A 15,135-nucleotide genomic window follows, 5' to 3' on the forward strand; every position below is an offset into this window, starting at 1 on the left:
TATTTGCTCTGAGCTGATCCTTCTCACCTGTCTGTTCTCAGGCAGCACCCTGCACTTGTTTTCTCAGTTCTGATGAGCTGAATGGGAAGCTCTCTGTGTCCTGCACAGCCTAGGACTTGGGAGAAGCTGTGTAGCCTGCTCAGCTGTTCTTCACACATCTCCCAAGTACTAAGTGAGAAGAACATGAAGTAACACCTTAAATGAACTGTCTCATGTATATATTTCAGTCTGATCTAAAAAGAGAGTTGAAGTCTGTCACCTGATGCTGTTGCTTAATAAAGTGAGTTGATGGATGCTTGGGACAATCTGTGTTGCACCGAGAGCTGGATACCGAGGATATTTTTCAGCTCCTTTGGAAAGTTACTAAAAGGAGCTCGGCTAGATTTGTGAATAGCTTGGCTGCTGATCACAGTGCTGGGTCAAAGAGATGCTGACACAAATTTGCAAAAGTTAATCCCTCTTCTTGCTTCTCCTGTATTTGGATCTACTCTGCCTGTCTAAGCACATGTCAGAACAGCATCCAGCTCTGTGCCTGAGTTGAGCTCTAGCTCTAAGGAAAACTTACTCTGGATCACATTTACACTAGTAAATCTAAAGTAAATGGGCACTGCAAGGGAGACGCTGCTTTGTTGTTATTTTCCCTCCCCTCCAATCTGTTTTTAATGGGGAGAGCAGAGGAAACTAGTTTCTTAGTGTTCACCTGCAAGACTCGAAAGAAAATTTTTCCATGCTCCCAACTCCTGTGTGATGTGCCATGCTGGAAGCAGGCTTGAGAGAAGGCCAACTGACCCCAGGCAGGCAAGCAAAATACACATTTTTCTAGCTCTGCTCCACATACCAAAATATTCCCCAAATTCATCTAATATTTCCTGCTGGAGAGTTGCCATACCTGCTTCTTAGGCAGGGAGACTGTGCTGCTCGAATATGTTCAGAATACCCCAGGGCTAGTAAGAGGCATCTTGTCAGAAGACTTGCTAAGAATTACTACAAGGGAGTGGGTTTCACGTGCACTGCTCCCAAACCCAACTGCCAGTTATATCTTAGAATCTGCTGAGGTGTAGCAGTAAAGAGGAGCTGATCATGAGTCTCATTGTACAGTGCTACAAATGCCATGGATTGCAAGAAGGCTCTTCCCACTGCAGACAAATGTAAGCAAGGACAGAATTAGACCTTCTATAAGAATGAATGTCAGGTTTTCTCCAGATGTTCTGCCCAACTTGCAGCTAATTACCTCTTTATTTTCCTTTCCACTCATGCAAATAGCAGTACGTAGTATTGCTAGGACTTCCTTGTCTTGGTTAGAGTATGACATAAAATAATATTTTAAGAATTTTGTGGTATATTCCTTTCTTACTTTAAACGAACATTGTCTTGGTTTGCAGCTAAATGATGCGCCACATCCAATGACGTAGATATTTGGGCTGACGCAAACTTCATTTTTCAGGAACAGGACAGATTAGAAGTTCTTATATTTAGAAATCTCAGAGTTCTCTGTAGACAATATGTTAAAGAAAGAGGCACTGAAGGCTAGGAAGGCTTTTTTTTACAACTCATCGACATGTAATTGACTGCTTCACTGAAAAAGAGGTGGAATTTATTTTTTTCCCCGTTGTGGTTCTACCAGCCTGTTTGTGAGAGTGCATAAGTTTGTGTGTGTGTCTATGTCTGTGTCTCTGCCTGAGTCTGTGTGTGTGCTGTATTGCTGGTGCTTAGCTTGCCTTTTTTTGCTATTTTATTTCTATGTTTGGGAGGGAACCCTGAAACTCTGGGAAAGTGATGGAGCAGTGTGACGTTATTTGTGTGATGTGTTTCTCACAGATTTCCTCGAAGTAGGAACTGTTCCCCATCACACCCCACCCCCAGTCCCATCTGGACTCCCACTATTCCCCCCATTTTTCCTTTAAACCTAAAAATCTCAGCTGCATTCTTTTGTTCTGCCCATGTTCAGCCAGTCCATATAACAGCACCGTTTCTCTCAGACCTTCTAAACCTGGCTGAAATTGCTGTAATGAATGTATAAGTGACAAAAAGAAAAGCAGAGTGTAAAAGATGCTAATCAGCCTTTGTTCTTTTCAGACATGACATGCAGGACCTGAAGTATAGATTTTGTATGGAGACAGATAGATTTTAATTAAGCATCTTAATAGAGAAATTCTTCTTGTTTTTTTTCAGAATAAATTAAGGAAGTAACTTTGATGCAATATCATTTTCATCTAATCAGTAACATTCTGAAATTACCATGTTGTTTTCCATTAGAAATACCATCATCCAACAAATCAGATAAAATCATTTAACATAGCTATATTGCAACCTCAGCTAACATTAGCCTGGGCATATGTATATACAGAACAGCAGATGGCGAGTGAATTGACAAATGTTTATAGGAAGAAAAAGGCAGACAGTATCAACAATTTTATGTACTCCTTTGAATAAGATGCTCATATTTGATCTAGATTCACTAATAATCAAATAAAGGCTTGTCAGAGTTTTGCCATCTGCAGATAGAGAATACTGATTACTGACACCAATAAAAGGCAAATGTCATTAGCTGTTACTTGTATTCACCGAATATTAATATCTCCATTAAAACATTATATTTGGTGTGAATTCAGAGATTTTTGTTTGATGTAAACTGATACGTTAACAGAGACATTCTCATTAGCTTTTATACCATAGTGTTTGCCACTTTTTTAACATACAAAACAAAGTGCATTAAGGGAAATCACCTTGCACATCTGGGACAATAGTTATAAATCTGGAAGAGCAATGGAGTTGCTGCTGTATGACTGTGCCTTTGATAAATGTGTGCGGCAGTTATGACAGTTTTGCACAACTGTAGTTTCTGTGGACAAATTTGCAAAGTTCATATTCATGACAGCCAGAGGCAGACCACAGTTAGCCTTGCATGTCCAAGTGCACTTTATTATTATTAATATTTATTTTCTGTTACAGTAGTGCCTTGAGGTGAAGTGGGTGCCATGTTTGCCCAAAGTGAGAGCTTGACAAAGTGAGCAAGGAATGGGAAACTGAGACACCTGGAGATCAAGTGACTTACTCAACAGCATACAGAGAATGTTTATGTGAGCTGGAAACAAAACGCAACTCATCTGAATAGAATCTCTCTCTTGACCTACAATACACACTTCTTTTTCTAATGGAAGGAGTTTTCCCAAGAAGAAGACATTCCCAGCTGAGGTGCAGGGAGTGTTACCTCTTGATGGCATCATTCAGTTTTGTCAACAAGTCACATGAGGATCTGACTTTCAGTATCACTGCAGTTGTTGTCTTGGTTCTTTTAGTTTGGCTAGATTTTTACCAGTTCAAGCAATAGGAAAATCTAAGACTGACAATGGTTTTTTTAAGTGACTTGAAGTCCTGTGTAATAGGCTCCATCAAAAAAAAAAGTCACTTTTTCTGCTGTCACAGCTATAATGCAATGTCATGTAAGTGTCCTTGAGATTGCTACACACACTATAATTTCTCATATACAGCTGTCAGTAATAAACTTTTGTGGCAGCAGAGAGAAAAAAATCCCTGAAATAGGTATTTGTCTAACCACATACGGCTGTGTGTCTCTGATCTCTGGTGTACTGGAAGTCTGTGCTTTTTGCTTGTAGGTAGAGCAGAAGCAGCTAGCAGGGCTTGTGCAAGTAGATTCTCAGAGAAAATTTGCAGTCCAGCGTTAGTTCTGCTCACCTGGTGCGTGCAAGGACTTGGCACCCTCTGCAGCCCTACATGTGCACGAGAACATAAAATATTTTGTATTCTTATTATTCAGTTTTCCTTCTTTGATTCTGAACTGTGGGTCATCTAGCCCAACCCTCCTGCCGAAGCAGAGTTACCTACAGCAGGCAGCAGAGAACCTTGTCCAGGCGGGTCTTGAATATCTCCAGAGAAAGAGACTCCACCACCGCTCTGGGCAGCCTGTTCCAGTGCTCCATCACCCTCAGAGGGAAGGTGTAGCACATACTGCTACATGTTTGAAATTCATGAGTCCTGCAGTCCTCATCTGTTCTTGACTTGTACTATCATTTTAGGGGTTTTTCCTCTGACTTCTCATTAGGTTAAGCAGTTATTTTTTGCCTGAACAAGAGATGCCCCACTGCTGGCAGAAACTTTTAATGATCCTCAGCCTCACATGCTGCTCTGGAAACAAGATCTGAAGAATACAGCAAGTTTTGCAAGATATTATTCTTATAAATAAAAATGTATTTCTTACCAGGAATTCATATTCAGATACTCTTCCACCTATTAGGATTGTGGGATTTTTTCTCTTCTGGGTATGCATTACCCTTTGTTCATGCCCTTTCAACTTTTTCAGATATCCCCTTGTTTTCTGAACTCTGGTAAGCAGTAGTATTGTCAGTGGGATTTTAGTTTATTGATCTGTGTGAAGATTCTTACTGGTTTCATTCTACTGAGGAAATTGTAATGTGTCCTTTCCAACCTGTAATTAATACATTATCTGAGCAGGGAGACGGAAATACTGCAATGAGAAAGCTTTAGGTCGCAAGCTACTCACCATGGTGTCCAGAGTTACTTTACAGTAGTTTGTAGCTGTGGAAGCCTTTCTGGATGATCCAGATTTTAAAGCACTGTGAGAGGACAGGCCCTAGAAGTGTACAAAAGCATGTTTGCAATTTATGTAGGTACAAAAGCCATTGGTCTCTGACACTGTATCAATATTAATGTTTTAGGTGGAATCAGCGGTGGGCTTTCAACTGAGATGTCCTCGCTGTCTACAGTTGCTGTGTCTTGATATTCATCTTGAGGTGCTCTTGGTGTGCGTGGCCTGGACTCCATTCAGATATCACTAAAATGGAAGATGCGCTCCGGGAGTTCTCATGATGAGCTCCACCTACAAATGGTATCTGGCCCATGGGGGATCATATTAGAGCCAGTCCAAAGTTTAAAACAAACAAACATACAAACAAACCTCTCAGATGTGTATGATTTTGCTGGCAGGTCCTCAGCACCAGGTGCTTTGTTCTACACATCTGCTCCTATTGCTAGTAGATGTGCTACTACAACACTCTAATGTAAGTAGTACCCAAGACATGAGTTCAGCTCAGCACTTTGCATAGCCTGCTGTACTAACTCCACATATTTGTCTGGGATCTGGAGCACGGGCAAAAATTCAAGCACCATCCAGCTAAGATCTGAGTCACTAGGCCTTGTTAAGACAAGAGCCACAGACCCAGATATGATTAACTTGAGTTTTGCATATGGAAGGAAAAGAGTGTAAGAATGACCTCAAAACCACGATTTCGTGGGAACTGTTGTGTGAAATGATAGGGTTTACATACAAATGTAACTAGCCAAGCTCTCTACACAGTATTGAGAGAAGTCCCACCAGACATTTGACAGGGAGTTCAATGTGGAATCAGAAATACAGGATAAGGCGGAGGTGGGAAGGGTTGGAAAACTTTCTGAAATCTATTTCATGGAGCTTGCCTGGCATTTTTCATTTTTAAATTACACATTTGAAACTGTGTTCAACACAGCTGAAAAAACAGTGAGACAAGGGTAGCCAGGGAAACATCCCCACACATCTTGCCAAACGTAAAAAATAATGAAGCATAGTACCCAGAACTAGAGTTCAACTACAATCTGGTTTGATGTTCCAAGGTAAAATGCGGATAGCGTTTGTTCTGAAAGGGGAGTCTGCCAACCAGTTTACAAGGAAACTGGCTTCACTTGTCTCCCGTGGCTTCCTGGATGCATAGTTAGTGGCACATAAGAGATTATGTCTCTGTCTGAGAAGCAATGGTGTTACATATGAAGATGGTACCTTGCCAGTGCCATGGTTGGCAGTGCAGGACAAGGCTTTAGTACATTTCTAAGCGTGTTGCTTGAGGCAGAGTAAGGGGATTTTGCTAGTAAATCCTGTAGTCGCTTGATGCTGAATGTGCCCATTGTTGTGGGACTGTATGGAGAAGACAGTACATTACTGGAACAGTAGAGATTCTAAAGAGAGCATGTGTTAGTTGTACATGTAATTGCACCAGTTAAATTATATTAATGATCAAATCTCCTTTGGATGTAAGTTGATAATTAGCTTGGTTCATGAGGAAACTGCTCATTAAGCGCAGAGCAACCTAGCATCACAAATTGTTCTGTCCCTTTTTTTGGAACATCTGTGTCCAACCACCTTGGAATCATGGAAAAACAGGTTAATTCAGCTTGGAAGGGACCTCTAGATGCATTTGGTTTAACCACCCACTCAAAGCAGGACCAACTCCAAAGTTTCACCAGGCTGCTGAAGGTTATACTGCAAGATGGCAGTGGAGCATAACTGACCCATGATTTTGATGCAAAGGCCAGACTTAGAGTTGTGAGAAGATGAACCTAAGTTCATGAAGCTCGAGAAGTGGGCCTGTGTGAACCTCATGGGGTTCAACAAGGCCAAGCGCAGGGTCTTGCACCTGGGTCGGGGCAACCCCTGGTATCAGTACAGACTGGGGGATGCAGGGATTGAGAGTAGGCCTGATGGGACGGACTTGGTTGGGGCTGGTGGATGAAAAGCCACATATGAGCTGATGTGTGCTCACAGCCCAAAAAGCCAACAATATACTGGGTTGCATCCCCAGCAGTGTGGCCGGCAGGGTGAGGGAGGGGATTCTGCCCCTCTGCTTCACTCTGGTGAGACCCCCTTGGGAGTCCTGTGTCCAGGTCTGGAGCCCTCAGCACAGGAAAGACATGGACCTGTTGGAGTGGGTCCAGAGGAGGCCACAGAAATGCGATCTGACCCAGTTGAAGATGCCCCTGCTCATTGCAGGGAGGTTGAACTAGATGACCTGTAAGGTCCCTTCCAACCCAAACTATTCCGTGATTCTATGAAGCACGATAGCCCAAGGTAGGTAGTGCTCATCATGGATAACAATCTCCAGGTCTTTCTTATGGTATGTTAGTGGGATTAGCTGTCTAGTTTGCTAAGTTTTGTGTAAGAGAAAGACTTCTAGCTAAGATAAGATCAGCTACACAGAGACTCACTTGACAGAACTGAGTCAGTTCATTTCATACTTTGGCTGAAATCGTACAGGTTGCCTACACAGTACGGTCCTAAGAGGCTGTGCTGATTTCTGAGACTTGTATACCTTCCCGAGTCTCTGTTTTCCTCACGTGCAAGTTTAGTCCATTTTTGTTCCTTCTGTCTTGACTCTGGCACTCTGTTTGGGTTTTTTTTTTAATGAATGCTGTGCTTAAGCAGTATATGGCTAGCAAGCACACAGCTTTTGCAGATCATAATGTTCTTTATTTTCTTGATGTGGTTCATTTAGAGGCACTTTAAGGAAACAGTTTCCTGCAGGTTGCTTCTGAAAGGAGGTTGCTTTAGGTAGCTGCTTTATATTCAGTTTATCTGGACTTTTCCATGAAGTGCAAATCTACATTGATAATACATGAAAATGGTCAAAAGGAGAAATTAAAACTGCTTGCATATGCTTTTTCAAATGTGTTTCTGCTCTGAAAAGTAATTATGTGAATTTGACCTGGCCTCACTTAGCTCATCTTTTCCCTGGAATTCAGGTCTGCTGACATTAGCGGGGTGGTTACTGTTGTCAGAATGGTCTTCCTGGCTACTCTCTGAAGGACTGAATCAAATTTGAGATTTTATGCATCATCAGTAGATTCTTTTTTTTTGCTGTAAATTCTAATTGCAGGAACACCTCAAGCACTCCTGTGCCTTCAGGATATGGTTGACAGTACTGCACAACTGTGACAGAGATCCCAATAAGCAAATGAAATGACATGGATGCATAAGTTTACCAAAAACAGAACTAAGACAATTTTGCTGAGGTGACAGATGGAACAAAATTTTGGTGAATATGGACTGAGAATGCTTTGGCACCTATTACAGGTAAGAATGACATGTAATTTCTTATGTGCCTGAATGCACGGTGCACATAAATACACCTCTGATTTTTTTCTGATCCCATGAAGAATCCCAGGGACATGCCTTGGCCACATTTCTTATTTATTCTTAAAATTTGGGCATGAGTTTGAATGTGCAAATTTAGGCTTACAAAGATCAAATTTGTCTATTCAAAAATCAGAAATTATGAGAGGAACTTCGTTTTCCCCTTGAAAACTGCCATCAGCAGTTAGGGTTCCTTGTCTTGGAAAGGTGTAACTTGATTTGTTAATTAGTGTTTAGGTTTGTGCATGAAAAGCTGATATTCTCTACTGCTCTAAAGGAAGAGAGGCTGATGACCATTTTAGAAACAGTCCCTTTCCAACCTGCTCACTGTTTCCACCACTGATGCTCCTACTTTGCATGTGAAATGAACCAGCTATTACTAGATTTTACAAAAGAAAGACACAGCCTCAGTGATTTTCAGAAGACTGTTGTGTATTCCAGTTTGCATAGTCTTCTCCTTCATTTCAGCCTCCTTCACTTGCCTAAGGGGATTTTATTACATAACAAATATGATCAGTGCTTGGATTGTAACACAGGTGCTTTTCCACAGAATATAGACCCTGAAGTAAATGATAAAGAGAACTTAGTAAATGGATGGTATTAAAGTGGGGTGTGTTGGACACTACGCTGCAGGATTTATTGATGCTAGTATCTGTTAAGAAAATAAATTTTTTGTTAGTCCTTCTCCACATGTAGTTTCAAATCTTTCCATTAAAATCTTGTTGTGGAAATAAACCTGTTTAAAAGAATTTATTTCTGTGGCACAGCATGCAGCACGCCTTAAAATTCAACCAAAAGTCAACGTAATAAAAAAATGTGTCAATTCAGTGAACACATTTCTATGCCTTAAACTGAAATATTCATTCTGAAAGAGCATGGCTTGTGAATTGGACATCCATGAAAGGAACAGACCTGCTAAAAGAATAACATTTTGGTGCAAGAAGCTTATTTGCTTAACAGCTTTCTACTGCAATTAATATATGCAGCAAATGCATTTATTTAATATGACAGTCTGCTCAAATAACCCTCTTTCAAGAGTGGGATTATGTAATCTGGAAATGGCAGAGTTACACTGAGATTGAAATTATTGAATGTCTTGTTTATCCAAAATGTCAGCAGCGCTGCCTCCTCCTTTCCGCTGTACTTCATGCTGACTTGTAAATGATCTGCTTGGGCTCTGGTGTCCTTAAATTAATGAACTGTCTGAAAGCACCGTTCTGCATAGGACTGCTGTTTGGAGCAAAGGAAAGAGAAACTGAAAGAAATCCTGAGGAAGAGAGTTCATGCAGCAGCCGTACTGAAAGTATTTGACCTCATCAGGCTTTGTGGGTTGGCAGTTGCATTGGTCCTACAAGACTGAAACTAAGAGAATGCTAATGGCAAGGCATAAAAAAATAAAGTGGCAATATTTATAGTGAGGGGATCAGCTAGTCTCTTGGGCTTGGCTAATCAGTGGTTAGCCCATGCTCAGTTGGCTCTATTGAGACCACTTTCTCCTGAGACACAGCTGGGGACCTTCTGACCAGAGAATTGGCTTGGGCTGAAAAAAGGGACACAGACAGCTTGGTCTACTGCCAGCTGCAGAAAATGTCAGATGGGGCATCCTCAGCAGAGTATGGCTGCAAGTCACAGCAGCTGCCCTCAGATGGATACTGTAAGCACGATTTGGACTTGCACTGCTGTTTTCAGGAATCGTTATGCTGGTGAGGGTGTGAACACACATCAGCCAAGCCCCTGTCATTGTCACTGTCTCATTCTGCACACCTCAGTCAGATGCTTGCTCCCTCCAGCCTCCTCAGCAGCATTTAAAAAATACACAAATTTTTTTTAGCTCATGTTGTGAAATAAACAAACAAAAGGAGAGGATGTCTAATATCTATTAGCTAATGGTAAACAGAAATGACTGGCTCAGCACTCACTTAGGGTGGGGAATTGGTACGGACAGGGACTCATCAGACGGTAGCCAGCAGAGCACTGCAAGGAGCAAGGGAGGTGATACAAGCCTCTCAGAGCAACTGAGACTTCTAAGCCCCAGGAAAAGGTAGTGGGGTTGCTGCTCTATCACCTGGAAATTGGATGACTTTCATTTCTATTGATTTAATTGACTGGGACCCCAGAGTGGCCAGTCTTTGAGCTGTTGCCTTGTTGCAGCTACTAAAGGATGATGGAAGGAAGAGGAGAAGGGTGTTGTGTGCTCCTCCAGAGGCTGGTTTGAGACACTGGAACCCTGAAGTAAAGTCAAAACACAACCTTCAAATCAGAAATCATCTGTGAATATAGACTTCTCCCTGCAGCTGCATAGAAAGAGGAGCGAATGAAACACAAAGCTGGTGATGGTTCTACCCTGCGTGCCCTTAAAAGGGTTCAGAGTCATAAAGACCTCAAGTGCACTCTCACTGTTAAGCCAAGAGACAATCTCCACTTTCAGTTAATTTTAGAGCTGTAACAAATTCCTCTTTGCAATACCTCCAGATGTGGGGATTAACAAAGAAAAGTTTTTGTGACTTCTGAGTCTGGTGTGCTTTGTTACCAGTATTGCCAAGGTGGTTAACTGTTTCACATAGTTGCATATCATTTTGGTTTCCATTCTGAAACCTTTCTGGCTCCATGACTTTTTCTTGAAATAGCAGCTACATATTTCAGAAAAGGAAAAAAGTTCATTCTGGTTATCGAAATGAGCAGCTGCTGGATATTAGAAAATAAAAAAAGCAAAGCCAAATGGGCAGAGAATCTGGAGACTAGAGGGGTTAGACAACTATATGAAAAGTAGTTGATTTTCCACTAGCTTGTACTTTAGAATTTTGCAGTTTAGTCCAGTTTGCATCATGGTGGTAAAGGATCAGGCAGATCAGTGCACATTCCAAAACAGTCTCTTTCTGTGCATGCATTGGCCTGCATCAGCCCATTATAGAATCTTTCTCCTTGCAAGAAGTTTCATAGGAGACCTGCAGAATGGACTTACAGCAGACACAGAGTAGCTCAAATCTGCTCTGAACAGCAGAGTGCCCTCTGAGTTGATGTCAGTTTATACTATATAGTTTTGGCTAGAATAAGCATGCAGAAAATTTTTGAAGTTATTCTGATGATTTGGAAATGGAAGTGGTAAAGTACTATTTGATATAATCATGATTGCATTGAATGCAAAGTGGCATACTGCTTTTAACCAAGGGAGTTTGCATAATGTCTTTTGTGCCCCATATAACGCAGGAAGGCACTTCTCTGCTTTTACTAGTTTACTGTTTTCTCTCTCACATGAAGATAACCCTAATATTAAAGTATTGCTGATCTGCAAATGTCATGAAAATAATTCATCCAGAGTTGCTTCAGAGAGAGGTGTTGAAAATCATCAGGGTGGTCCTAAACAAGGCAGAAAATAATACCCTAACATGTTGCCCAAGGGGCTGAGCTAGCTGAATTGAATATTTAACACAGTAGCTGTTAACAAATTTGGGGATTGTGATGCCAAACTCTTTTTGAAACATTTGAATCTTTGGCAGTGCTGGAAATGGAAGTAAATCAGTCGTGTTCTGGTGGCTTTGAATCTGTTTCTATCTCATAGATAGCTTAGGAGCTTACAGGAGAGAATTCTGCAATACAGTGTGTGCTACAGTAATGGGTAGTTCTTGTTAATAGTTCAGGAACACTCCTATAGGGTGTAGTTATCATCTCAGTAGATTAGAAGATTTTTAGCGTATGAGAAACTTCCTGACTATTTTTCTTAACCCAGCTAGGAACACAGGGCAGTAATCAAGCTGAAAGTCATGCTTTCCCTTCATGAGTAAAATATGGGGGGATTGAGTAGCACTGTTTTGGGGAGTTGCAATTCTGCTTTGTATTGGAGAACAAGACTCAGGGGTCTGTGTAGGAGAGGGAAACTCCTGTGTGTGAAGGAGCCCATACCATTGATCCCTGATAGATCAAGCTGGGAAGATGTCGTCTAGCCAGGTTGTACATGCACCTACAGAGGACTAGTTCCCTTCCTGCCTCCTTGGTCCTGTTGGAAAACCTGAGAGCAGAGCTAGGTCAGGGCTCCAGACACGCAGGACTTGTAGTCATCTCAAAGATTTTCTGCACGCTGGACTGTTACTACCTTGTGCTGGTTAGTTTTTTTGTCATTTGTCTTCCTTCTTCCCTTGCACATCTCTTCACCTCAGTTTCATTCCACTTGTGCGCCTCATCCTTTTTCTTGGTTGTCCTCTCCTGCCCTTGCTATTTGTTTATGTTGCATCAAACTTTCTCCTTTACTTAAATTATGGCAATGTTATGCTGTTTGTTTCCATCAGCTTGTCAGTTCTGCTGGACTATATTACCCCTTTTCCCAGCTACAGAAGTTCCTATATCTAATCAGGTGGTGCTCTCTGTTGCTCTGTTTGTTCAGTGCTTAGCTCAGTGTGCTCCTATTCTTGTTTACCTCTTAGGATCCATGCCTGCAAAAGTTACAATTTATTAACAGTTATCATGCTTGAGGATGCCTAAGTAGGATTTTCTACAGCCCACTGTAAAGTACCCTGACTACAGCCTGCCCACTCAGGAGCACACGGCACAAACGTGTAGAATTGTGAGGAACAAGGTAAGGAACCAGATCCTTTCCCTTCTCATCTGGCAAAAAGACCCTTTTCTTTGATCATCACTATGCTGGCAGACGCTGCATTTTAAACACCTTCCAAGAGTAATTGTGAAACATCTAGAGACCACAGTATCTGTGACTTTATTTTTTTTCTGAGAGTATGGGAAACTCTCTAAATGTCCACAGCCCTGGAAACCTGCTAGGTATTCCTAAGAGACTATAATGAGGCTCTAACTCTGAGGCATTGCATTTTCAGATCTGGAGGAGGCTGTTTCCAGTCTTGCCAGAGGATTTGGCAGTCACTGCATCTCATTGGGACTATCACCCATTTCAGTTTGAGGATGTAAAGCCTTCTTTCACTGTGGTCTTTGTAATACAGGACATGCAAAGGAGTATCTGGGCAAAGTGGAAAAAGCTTTGCTTACGGCTAGAGGATGAAGAGAGCAACCAAAGAATTCATTTTTTAGTCCCATTCTCCCCACATTTTAAAAATTACTGAATTGCTAACTGGTGTTTCCTGTTGCTCAGAGAATGCCAGATCACTTCTAAGGGAGTAATGTTGTCTCTTCTACATGCTAAACTTGCATGCTCTTCAGTCTACAAGACCCGAATTTCCCTCAGGTGTACTGAATATTTCAGGTGATGATTGACCGCTCTCCCTGATATTTGTATGATTATTAGTCTCTTCTCAGTGTGCTATTCAGCGGACAGCACTGCTCATAAAAAGCAGATAGAAGCAAGTTGGGCTGCTGCCCCTGGTGAGTAGGAGAGAGGATGGGGTGATTGATGACCCTTGGCTGTTTTCTGATGTTGCAGTTGTTTTTTATGATGTCATTAGGAGGCTATAGTCACATTAAGGAATCCCTCGTGACATCATAAAGGACTTGATATTTTGCTAATGTTATTTCAGCATAGTGGAGCTCTGGCATTTTATAGTCTTTGCTTTCCCCATAGAGTTAGGAGTTGTCTAACTACAACCTGGAAGAAATGCAAAAATAGTCAAATGCCGACTTCAAAAGTTATGGTTGAAGAATGCTAATATATTTGGCTCTTTTGGAGCACACAGCACCTTTAGGTGGAATACATGATGTGTTTATAAAAGATGCCATCAGTGAATGTATAGCCTCATGCAAAGGAAGAATCAGACATGCCTTCCACTTTTTTTGGTGCACAGACACAAAAAAATATTTTTTCTAGACACTTTCTGGAATAGCGTGAGAGATAAATGGCCCATAGGATGGCACCATGGCAGCATGTGGGCTTTGGCATAAGAAGACAGAGTTGTGGTGTAATGGTGAGACCAGGAAAATGCTGACAATGGAGCCAGAAGCTGTAATTTCCTAATGTAAGAGGGGAATGCTAAACCCTGTACTGACACACTATTTTGAAGAGGTTGGACTGAGGCTGATCAACCGTATGTCACCTTGCAGTGCGGGAGCTCCACATCTTCATTGCAGTAACACAAACATTTCCCCAGGTGAAACTGCTGTTAGTTAAGGGTAGGAGACTGGGAAAGGGAGGAGGAGGTTTGGATACCAAGGAAGAAATCAAATTACCGTTTGCTTTATTGCAGTAATAAGGGATCCCTCTACATGACTTTATGCTGGTCTCTTCTGCCTTCCTTTCCCAATGCATTTAATAGTATATAAATACCCTGAATGCCTTAATCTGTCGCTTTTCATAGACGAAATATAGCTCTGGTTTTACATTCATTTTCTTTGTGTTCTGCGAGAGTTCCCAAAGCAAAGGAATTTCTTTTTAAGCTACATCTATATGAATTTTCCTCTCTTCTCTCTGGTTACCCCAATATGTATGTACTAAACATAATGTATAATAATACTTATTGCGTTGGTTTAAGATTTTTCATTACTTCTTATCTATGACGTTGGAATAGTACCGGGGAAGCCATCAAAGTGGCAGAGCACCCGAGGCCCCACTGAACAGCAATGGGAATTGAGCCTTTACCTTGCACAGATGCTTTCAGAAATCCTTGCTCTTGAAACCAGCTTCAGGCTGCTAGCTGTTTTAAAAGCTGTTGAAATTTTTGCCCATAATGACAGACAGAAAACTCCAGAATCTAAAAGACTCTGCCGTATGGATGTTAATCTGAAATGAACACTTGTCTTATTTCACATAGACAACTCTACAAAATAAAAAACTCCCTCTGAGACTCCCAACTGGATTTGCTGTGGGATCCTTTTTGGCCAGACTCCATCTACACACTGAAAAATCAGTAAATTTGAATGAAGGTGGTTTTTCCCTCCAGAGAAGCTACAGCAAGTACAAGTATGTAACGCCTCAAAATTATTTCACAACCCCCAGAACAGCTAATTGCACTGTTTGGTATGAGACACAAACATTTTCTGAAATACAAGCCAAAAAGTAAAATAAAATAAAATCAGGGCAAAAGTTAGTCTGCTAAGAGAAGGCTGTCACATTCATGAAGAGAGACTGGGGACTTCAGAGTCTGGGAGACACTGTCAGATGCCAAGTTACAACAGTCAGTGACCAGTGACCTAGTTGCTGATTACCATTTGTTCTGTTAGTCAGACGGGAAGCAGATAGACTTGAGGCTTTTCTTGATTTTCAGCATAAGGAAAATGAACTTATAAATGCACCTCTCATTAGAGAAAACATAGGAGAAGGCAGA

General features: G+C 41.4%; 1 long non-coding RNA gene across 1 annotated transcript in view; it reads left to right on the forward strand.

Annotated features, from left to right (window-relative positions):
• LOC142363430 (uncharacterized) overlaps window positions 1-15,135 on the forward strand; it is a 251,345-nt gene that overhangs the window by 176,320 nt on the left and 59,890 nt on the right. Inside the window, exon 6 of the long non-coding RNA XR_012765738.1 lies at window positions 7,662-7,858. This is a non-coding gene — a long non-coding RNA (uncharacterized LOC142363430). The remainder of the gene's footprint in view (window positions 1-7,661; window positions 7,859-15,135) is intronic.

Source organism: Opisthocomus hoazin, chromosome 17 (assembly GCF_030867145.1).
Source record: "Opisthocomus hoazin isolate bOpiHoa1 chromosome 17, bOpiHoa1.hap1, whole genome shotgun sequence".
In the NCBI taxonomy this organism is placed as follows: domain Eukaryota; kingdom Metazoa; phylum Chordata; class Aves; order Opisthocomiformes; family Opisthocomidae; genus Opisthocomus; species Opisthocomus hoazin.